The sequence below is a fragment of the Mandrillus leucophaeus genome, unplaced genomic scaffold (genome assembly GCF_000951045.1).
Source record: "Mandrillus leucophaeus isolate KB7577 unplaced genomic scaffold, Mleu.le_1.0 Scaffold921, whole genome shotgun sequence".
Taxonomy (NCBI): domain Eukaryota; kingdom Metazoa; phylum Chordata; class Mammalia; order Primates; family Cercopithecidae; genus Mandrillus; species Mandrillus leucophaeus.
The window spans coordinates 590,187-599,628 of NW_012110042.1; positions in this window are offsets into that span (position 1 = coordinate 590,187).

Sequence of the window (9,442 nt, forward strand, 5' to 3'; positions counted from 1 at the left end):
CCGTGGCTCCTGCTCCTCTCTCTGCCACTCTCCCTTCCCCCTCCTCCTGCTCTTCGTCTTCCTCTTCTCAGCTTCTGAGATCTGCTTTCAGTCTTCCCCTGTGCTTCCTCTCACCTACCTGCCTCCTTGAATCCCATTCCCAGGAGCTCACGAGTATGTGTAGAAAGGACTTGGGGGCAGCTCCTGGCCCCTGGTCCTCGGGAAGTGGGGGGAGAGGGGAATGGAAGATGGGGCCAAGGTGCCCGCGCACAGGGAGCAGCCTTTCAAGCCAGCAGCTGTGTGGGTCTCCCTCTGGCTTCTCACTGCTTCGGGAAGCACACAGGTGTCACCACTTCTGGGTCACCAAGGGAGAAATGGCCATGACAGTGAGTTGCCTCCTGAGCACTGGTGTCCCAAGGCCCTGCCTTAAGCTGGACCTGCCTCCATCCTCTCAGTCAACAGTGAGTGGCCCTAGCAAGGAATTTCTGGAAAAGGGTTTCTAGTGCTTCTGTTGTGCAAGTCAGGCTTGCCAGGCAGGGTCTCTCAGTGTCAATGGGGAAGGACACACACTGAGCACTGTTTACTGCCTGGGTCTAGAGCCACTTCACATATGCCACCTCCATTTACTCGTCTGGGCAAAATCTCTAGATATATCATTATCTCCATTTCACAGACCATGCTTAGAAAGGTTAAGTCATTTGCCCAAGGTCACGTAGCTCACAAGTGGCAAAGCCAGTGGAGCCAGAATTAGCAATCTGGCCGTGGACCAGGAATCGATGGCAGTGGTGGTGCTGGTGCCAAGCGGCTGGCCACAGAGCCAGCGTAGGAGCATGGTCAAAATCGCCTGTGAAATCTATCTGTGAGATCTCCGTCAAATTACTCTCTGGTTTCCTCACCTGTAAAATGTGAGTGCTAAAAACAGCCCTTACCTCCTGGCGTTGCTCTGATCCATTAAGCCATGTAGGGGGCTTGGGCTGGTCGTAAACACTCAATCCATGTTAGCTATTATAACTTCCAGAGGCACCTGCCCTCTGACTCTGGAGGAACACCCAAGTCCTTGAGAGAAAGCCAGAAGAATGATAACCTTTTGCCTCCAGTGGTGCTTCAGGAGTTCCAAAGGACCCATCCATCCACTCTCACTTAATTATCATCCCACCTTGGACGAGGGCAGGGGAAGCTTAATTCCCATTCACAGATGTGGAACCTCAAGCCCAGCAATAGCACAGGATTGGCTCCGACCCCTCTGGAAACAACCCTTGCCAGGCTCTTTTTCTATGTCCACTTATGTAGCCGGAGTTTCGTCCAAGAGCACAAACCTGAGCACCTAACTACCACTCAGAGAGTTGGGGTGGGTGCGAGGCTCACAGAACACCACTAATGAAGACTGAGAAGGAAGAAGATGGAGGCAGAAAGTACCCAGGACATGAGCCCTGCCGCTGTTCCAACTTGACTGTGATATAAATTGTAGCTACTAACATCAGGAAAGAAAGGCCCAGATGGCTGAAGCCTGGAGAGTTGAGGGGAATGGGGAACTTTGGAAGGGAGCACTGATGGTGAGGGTGGCATGGGTGAGAGGAAACTTGGCTGGCACATGGTGGTGGGATGGCAGAGTGAGAGGCCCAGGATCCCAGATAATTATTCTGGACAAATCTTATGATCCAACCATGGACTAGAATGACAGGGGTGAAGGACAGAAGTCAGCAAAGCGCAGCTAATTCATTCAGTCCTTATTCACTCACTCATTCCTTTGTTCACCTTTGAGCTCCTGACCACTGAGCAGGGGTTGGAGGTAAAATCATCAATAAGGAAGGCATCCATAAATGAGTAAACAAGCAACAAGTTATCACTGCGGTAGGTGCTATAGTGGAGGAATATACAAGGTTCTGTGAGAGCATAAAAGACAGAGGAATTCTCCCTGGGAGAGCCCAGGAAGGATTCTCAGAGGTGACAGTTGAGTGGGTCTTGAGGGATGAGTAAGAGTTTGCCAGGCTGAGGACACAATAGTGGAATGTAAGAGGGGAGCACAAGGAGCAGGAAGATCTTCCAGACAGAGGCAGCCTCTATTGCATATCACTTTGGATTTCTCTTTTGTGTGCCACGTCCTTCTTTGTTCATTGGAGTCAGGCCAGAATTCCTTGCAGAGCTCTGGCCTCTAATTTGACCCACACAGGAAGTTTTGGATTTCTTCCTCTCCTAATCAAAAAATTATCTATCCTGCTTGGAGCCCTCTAGTGCTAGGACTTCCTATCACAGAGAACAAGGCTGTCACTCTACAAGTTGAGAGAAGGTCAACAGTCCTGTCTCCTGGGAAATAAAATATTTGCATACTAAATTCATACTAGAGTGCTGATGACTGACACAAGGTATTTGCTTGTGCATAGATCAGAAAATGAAGAGAGTGAAGAGAGCAAGACGACTCTGGCAATGTGTGTGTATGTTTGGGGGCCAGTACGTAAGGGGACAGTAGTTAGCAAGAGCCTCTGGCAGGGATGGGAAAGAATGCAAGAGAAAGATGGAGAGTATTAGAGAGCAACTCTCCAGTCCTGTCCAGGGAAACCCAGCTTGTCACCACCTAACACTGAGGCCCAGAGGGAACCTGGTATCACTGCTGCCCTCAACATCCCGCCCCCGGGCGCCCTGGGAGCTGGTTGCCATCTCTAGTGGGGTGCTGAGAGAAATGAGGTCCCTAATCGATTTTCTAGGAGGGCAAATAGTGTCGTCCCCTCAGGGGTGGAGCCCGTCCTGGGGCACACAGCGGGATGCTGCCAGGGTGTTGGAAGGGAGCTGATTGTGACTCCTGTTCCCTGGTACTGTGGCTGCCTGGTGCGGTGAGAGGATAGCACAGACTGGTCTCTCAGCAGTCTAATTAGGAGGGAGGCCCCAGGAGCAGCTTTGCTGCGGTGGCAGCCCTGGTGGTGTTGGTGGTGGCCGTGGTAGTGGCACAACTCTGCTTCCCATGGCAGCTTAGGAGCCGCCACCCCAGGGAGGGTCACCGTGGCAACGGCTACTCTGGGAACAGATCCTCCGGGCCTCTGAGGCTGGCCCCTGGTCTTCTCGAGGGCAGCTGGCAGGCCTGGGCCGGGCACAGGGAGGAGGCAAGGCACCTGTCTCTGAGCCGGGCCTCTGGGGCCCCAGGGCTGAGGCATGGAGGAAAACCGGTGTTTGTCTTCCTTCGTTTGCTATGAACATTTGATCACTGATGCTAGATTTGGAGTTAATCGTCCTTAGACCAGGGGCTCAAAATGAGGAGCTGAGGGGAAGGGAGCTGAGGGGAGTCTCCAGGGATCTCAGAGATGGAACTGGACCTCAGGTTAAGGAATCTTGGGCTCTGGTCCCTCCAGAGGTCTCTTCAGGAGCAGTCTCTCCTGCCCTGGGCAGCCCGGGGTCTGTGAGCTGAGAGCTCAGGGTGCCCTCGGTGTCAGTGGCAGGCTGGAGGAGCTCTGCTGTCCCACCTAAGGCTGGGGCAGACCCAGGAGGCTCTGAGTCCAGGAAGACCGGAAGGGGTGGGGTAGAGTTCTGGCTTGATGTGGACACCGGGCCAGGGTTCTCTTTCCCTCTTTCCCACTCCCTGACCTCACTGCCCTCCCTCCTTCTCTTCTTCACTTTCCATCAACCCCTTTGCCCCTCCCTCCTCTTCCTCTTTCCTTCTTTCTCACTCTTCCTTCTTACTCACGCTTCCTTTCTCACCATCTTCTTCATTCACTTCAACATTTTGCTGAGCACCTACTCTTTATGGACCACCAAGCTAGGCCCTCGAGTGGGAGCTGGGATGAACCAGCACCTCTGAGCAACTCGCCACTGTGGGAAGAGGAATTTGACAAGTACCAAAAAGTACCAGGTAGAAAAAATGGTAGGTTCTAAAAGGAAGAGAGAGGAAGGGCTATGGGAACTCTCTCTCTCTCTAAGGCTTCCTCATTATTCTGACAGTTTCTCAGGCAGGAAATGCATAATGTAAAAAAAGCTTTCACGTTATTCCCCAAGGACTCCCAGGAATGTCCTAGAAGTGAGGTGCAAAAGCCAGCTGGAGACAGGGCTTGTGACGGATAAGAGAGGATGGAGTTCAGCAGCTGCTTGTGCCAGGCCTATCTCCAGCCCATTCATTCATTTGTTCATAAAATATTTACTGAGCCCCTACAGGCCCTAGCAACTTACAGGGAAGCAGGCAATACACAATTTATAGTTACAAAGGACTGTAAGTACCATGAAGAAAATGCACTGGCTGCAGTGATGGAAACTGACAGAGGCAGAGGGGCGTGGATGTGTGAGGGGAAAATGCCTCACCAAGAAAGTGAAATTTACAGCCAGGTCTTCTCGGTCAAGAGAAGGAGGTGGGGTGAGGCTGGGCTAGGGGTAAAGTGGTCCCTGTGAGGGAACAGCAAGTGCAAAACCACTGAAGGTGAGAGAGCTGGGGATGTGTGGGAAACTGATAGCAAAGTGAGCTGCTGGTCTCAGGGGCTGACAGCAGAGGCACGAATAGGTCTGCGGAGGCAGGAAGGGCCTGAGGAGCAGCAGGGCCTCACAGGCCCTCCTAAGGAGTCTAGATTGTACACGAAGTAGGAACCCAGCCATTGACAGGGTTATAAGCAGGGGTGACATGATCTGATCCAGTTTCCATTTGAAGACACTCTCTCTCTGGTGGCTGGGTGGCGACTGGTGGCAGAAGGGCAGATGGGACCCAGGGAGACCTGGGAGGAGGCTCCTGCAGGAGTCCGGCTGCAGGAATGGGGTGAAAAGCAGGAAATGCGAAATCCCTAACATGTATTTCAGAGCTAGAAATGTAGAACTTGGTAACAGGTTGGAATATGGGTGGGAGACATTTTTTGTCTATTGGTCTTCTGGCCTCTCTCCCTGATTAGAATGTAAGTCCCATGAGGGCAGGGATCCTGTTGGTCTTGTTCACCATTGTTTCCCTAATGACAGAGTACAGATGTTTAATAAAGATTTAATGCATGAAAAATGAGTGAGTGAATTAAGGAATGAGAGGGTAGTTTTGACAACATCTGTCTCAGCCTCAAGGTGGATGGTGACAGCACACTGAGGGGGACCGGGGAGGCAGAAGGGTGGGATCACAGCTCAGCATCAGGGAGCTGTGAAGACACCCAGGCACAGCCACGCAGGCGTGTTTGTGAGCAGGAAGAGCATGGGGAAAGGGGTGTCTGTTTGGGTCCCTGTTGTACACCCAGCATGTAGAGCAGTACCTGGGACAGAGATGCCACATATGTTTGCTGAATGAATGAAAAAATGAATGAATGGAGCTGATAGGGGATTTCTGGACTGGAACTATACCTGTGGATGACATCAGCACCTGGAAGATGTTTAAGACAATGGGAGGGGATGAGGTCACCCAGGAAAGAGTATGTGGAGAGAGAAAGGGAGCAAGCCCTAGCCCCTACCAGCAACCAGAAATTAGCAACTCTGCTAATTTCAGAAGCAGAGACCCGAACTCAGCCCCAAGTGGGAGCCTACATTTCTGGTAGACTTGTATTAAATGGCTATAGCATATGCTTGCTAACCACTGCTCTTCTAGGGATCCCTGGAGAAGCAGGGAGTGGAGGAGCCCCCACAACCCTGTGGGGAAAGAAAGGAGAGGCTTCCAGCACCAACATCAGAAGGCCTCTGACCCCTCTGACTTGCAGCTATAGCCGTTTGGCTCCCTCTCCTCAGCCCCTAAAGCTGGATCAGGCCCAACTGAGGCTGTCCAGGAGACAGCCTTGTCCCCAGAGTCCCTGGCAGCCCTTTAGCGTGATGCTGCATTTTGAATGTGGTTACCATAGCCCCAAGTGACTGAGCCAGCTCACGTGCTACCTCTTGTGTGGGTACCAGTGTATGCACACACAGGGCTTGGAGCCAGGAAAGGAAGGAAAGTGCTCACTGCAATAATGCCACAGGAGCCCCACGAGGGTAGGCACTGGATGACATCACGACCCAGGCCCAGGGCACTCCCGTCACCCCAGACTAGAGGAGACACAGATGTTTCTCTGCCCTGCCCTATACCCCTGATTGGCTGGGAAGAGGCAGAGAAGAATTTAAGTAAAATCTTGCTAGGAAAGGAGTTCATCTGAACCCCATCTGAATACCTGTGTTCTGGACCTGCCTCCACCACTAACTAGCTGTGCATGCCACGTGAGTCAGAAAGTCTTAGGATTGGAAACAGTCTTCTAATTCCACCTCCCACGCCAAGCAGAAATCCTTCCCACAAACCCTGGTGCAGCACATGATCATCCACTGTGTCTCCAAACATTTTCAGGGAAGGGAACTTCACTACCCCGCAGGGAAGCCCATTTTGATTTGGTAATTTTGTTAGAAAGCTTCTTTTTCAAAAAGACTGGGAGGACCCACACCAGATGTTAACAGTGTCACCTCTGGGAAGAAAGTGGGACTGTGGAAGGGTGACAGGGGATTCCCTGTTGATTTGGTATGGGGATGGTTTCCAATACCTTGTATTAAATAAATGTTTGAGACAGGGTCTCATTTTGTCACCCAGGCTGGGGTGCAGTGGTACGATCATAGCTCACTGCAGCCTCAACCTCCTGGGCTCAAGAGATCCTCCCGAGAAGCTGGGACTACAGGCACATGCCATCACACCTGGCTAATTTTTTTCTTTCTTTCTTTTTTTTTTTTTTTTGTAGAGATGGGGGTCTCACTATGTTATCTAGGCTGGTCTAAAATTTCTGGCCTCAAGCAATCCACTCTTCTCAGCTTCCCAAAGTGTTAGGATTACAGGCATGAGCCACCATGCCTGGCAGTATTAAATTTATCATAGCAAGGGAAACAACAGAAAACAAGGTTCTTATATGTACCTACTATGTACCCACAAAAATTACAAATCAAAAATTTCATTAAAAAAAGATTTTTTAAAATTTAAACCCAATCTGCCCTCCTAACATTTCCACCTATTATTTCCAGATCTGCTCTCTGCAATCAGAGAATAATCTAAACCCACTTCCCCATAGGTACCCTTTAAACACCTGGTAGTTGGGATCAGGTTTCCAAGACTTCTCCAGCTTGAGCCACTCCTCATGTAACTTGGGTTCCAGAGCAGCCCTACCCCTCTTACCCACTCCTGTGTGTCACAGAATAAAACTCCAGTGGGGTCGCAGAGGGAAGGAACCAAGCAGTCACTGAGCTAGGTGTTACCTGCTGCTAATTAATGAATGGATCCCAAGAGGTCATTCCTCCTCTTTCTGTGTGTGTGGGGTGTGGTATATACACGTAAAAGGGAGAGTGAGTTTAATGACTCACTTCTCCAAGCCTTGGTTTCTTATCTGTAAAGGGGGAAAACAATACCTTTGCTATGAGAATCTGTAGTTAAGGAAATAACATAAAAAGTACAAACTCCTACACTGGGGGTTATGACTCACGAGCCCATTCAGTTCAGAGAGTGGCTAAGCATTGGACCCACAGAGCCTGACTGTTCGAGTTCGAATCCCAGCTTTGCTAGTTAATGGCTGTGTGACTTTGGAGAAATGACCTGACACTGCTGTGTTGGTTTTCTCCTCGTAAAACAAAGGTAACGATAACATCAGTCTTGGAATGCATCTTTATAAGCATGAAATGTACTGCCCAGCACTCAATAAATGTTCGCTGTGAGGCATAATCATCCCCTCTTACTCCTTCGCAAGGAGATAAGGACTTCACTGAAATGAGACTGATTCATTGAAAAGTGAGGACATCAAACCAAACTGGTCATCTGTTACTAGAGTGAATTGCCCCAAAATACTCCCCCCTCCCTCTAGCAATGGCTATGTGCTAGGCGCTGTGCTCAAGGCTTTGCAGGCGCCGGCTCATTTCTCCTCATGGCTCAATGAGGGAGATACTACCTCAGGCAGAAACTACATTTAAAAGATGAGGAAATAGAGGTTCAAACAGGTTGAGTAACTTGCCTAGGGTCACACAACAAGGAAGTGATGGAGTCAGGACTCAAACCCAAGTTTGCCTGACTCCAGAAGTCTGTCTTGTTCTTTTAAACAATGTCCTGTTCTTTTAACCAGCTCCCTACCTTGGGCTCGACTCCAGCTGTGGGGGACAGGAGGAAGCCAGAGCCCTTTCTTCCTTGACAGCACGGCCTGCTGTTTCCGTGAGGTGGGGAGAAGGGGCGATCTGCTGCTTCTCTTGCCCACCCCTCCACCCTCCTGCACACTGCCCCCTGCCCCCTCCTCTTCTGTCAGCCTGAAAGGGTCACTAGGGACCCCAGCTGCCACCCCTTCAGTTCCCCCAGGACCACTCTGGCATCTGGTACCCCTGCTGCTGGCTGAGTTCTCAGCCCCCGACCATGAAATGGTTCCACATCGATCTACAGAAAAAACAGCCACTTTGGCCGTGGGCCCTGATGCGTAATGTCATTATGGAGTCAGCAGCGCATCCCGTCCCATTATCGCCTGGCCAAGCTTTTCCAAGGCCAGCCTGGCTGCAAATGGCTTTCTCCTGTCTAGGGGGGCCACAGCTGCTGTTTGCCCTCCACTACCGGAGAAGAGATTTTATCTTTAATTGACACTGGCTGTCTGCCACCCCCTTGCCTCGGCTGGCCCAGGCTCCAAGTCCGATCTTTTCTTACACTTCAGGAACAGGCTTCCCCTGGCTTCTCCTCTCTCCTCGGCCATGCCCTCCTCACCCTGCTGTTCTACACTGCCCGAGACAGCTCCCGGGTGTGTTCGTATCCTTTCGTGGTGCAGCTGGACACGGAGATCTCAGAAATCTGTGGAGAAAAGTCTGAGAGTGACGGGAACAGGGCAGGGAGGGAGCTGACACTGTACCACTACTATATGTCATGTCACAGGTAGACACATGACACCAGGTCAGGCTCTTCACTCTGTCTCTGAAACAGGGGCCATCATTATCCTCTAACAAACAGGGAAACAGGTTTGGTGAGTCACCCCCAAGTTACCCAGCTAGCAAGCAGCAAAGCAAGACTTCAAATTAAGGCCCCTATGGCCCTACGTGGATGCCCAGAGTAAGAGTGAGGAGTAAGACAAGAATAAGGAGAGGTGAGCAGGCAACCAGACCCACCAGAGCCCAGTGCAAGATGGAAATGCAGGGCCCCTCTTCAACCATTATTAACTTCATCATGGTGACAGCCAAGCATTAAACCCAGCGTGGGGCCCTTCTGAGTGGCTGCACAGGTTGCACACCCATGAAGCTGGCCCTGCGTGTGCCCCTATGTGAATGTGAGAGGGGTAACAACAGTGAGAGCCAAGGGCCACATCTGACCATCACTTGCCATCTCCCTGTCCTATCTAGGCCCAGGATGTGTTCACTCTCCATCTGTAAGCGGTCTCCAGTTGTGCCACCAGTCTCTAGTTGGCCTCAGTTCATCAGCCATCCAGTCAATAACTTTGGCATCCCCAGAGCCTTGGCCCATTTAGAACTGGTACAATTGCAGGGAGGAGGGGAGGCCCGCTGCACAAACGGAATACAGCGGAATTCCTTAAACAAAAAACAATCTTTTCTTCCATGTTATGGCAGG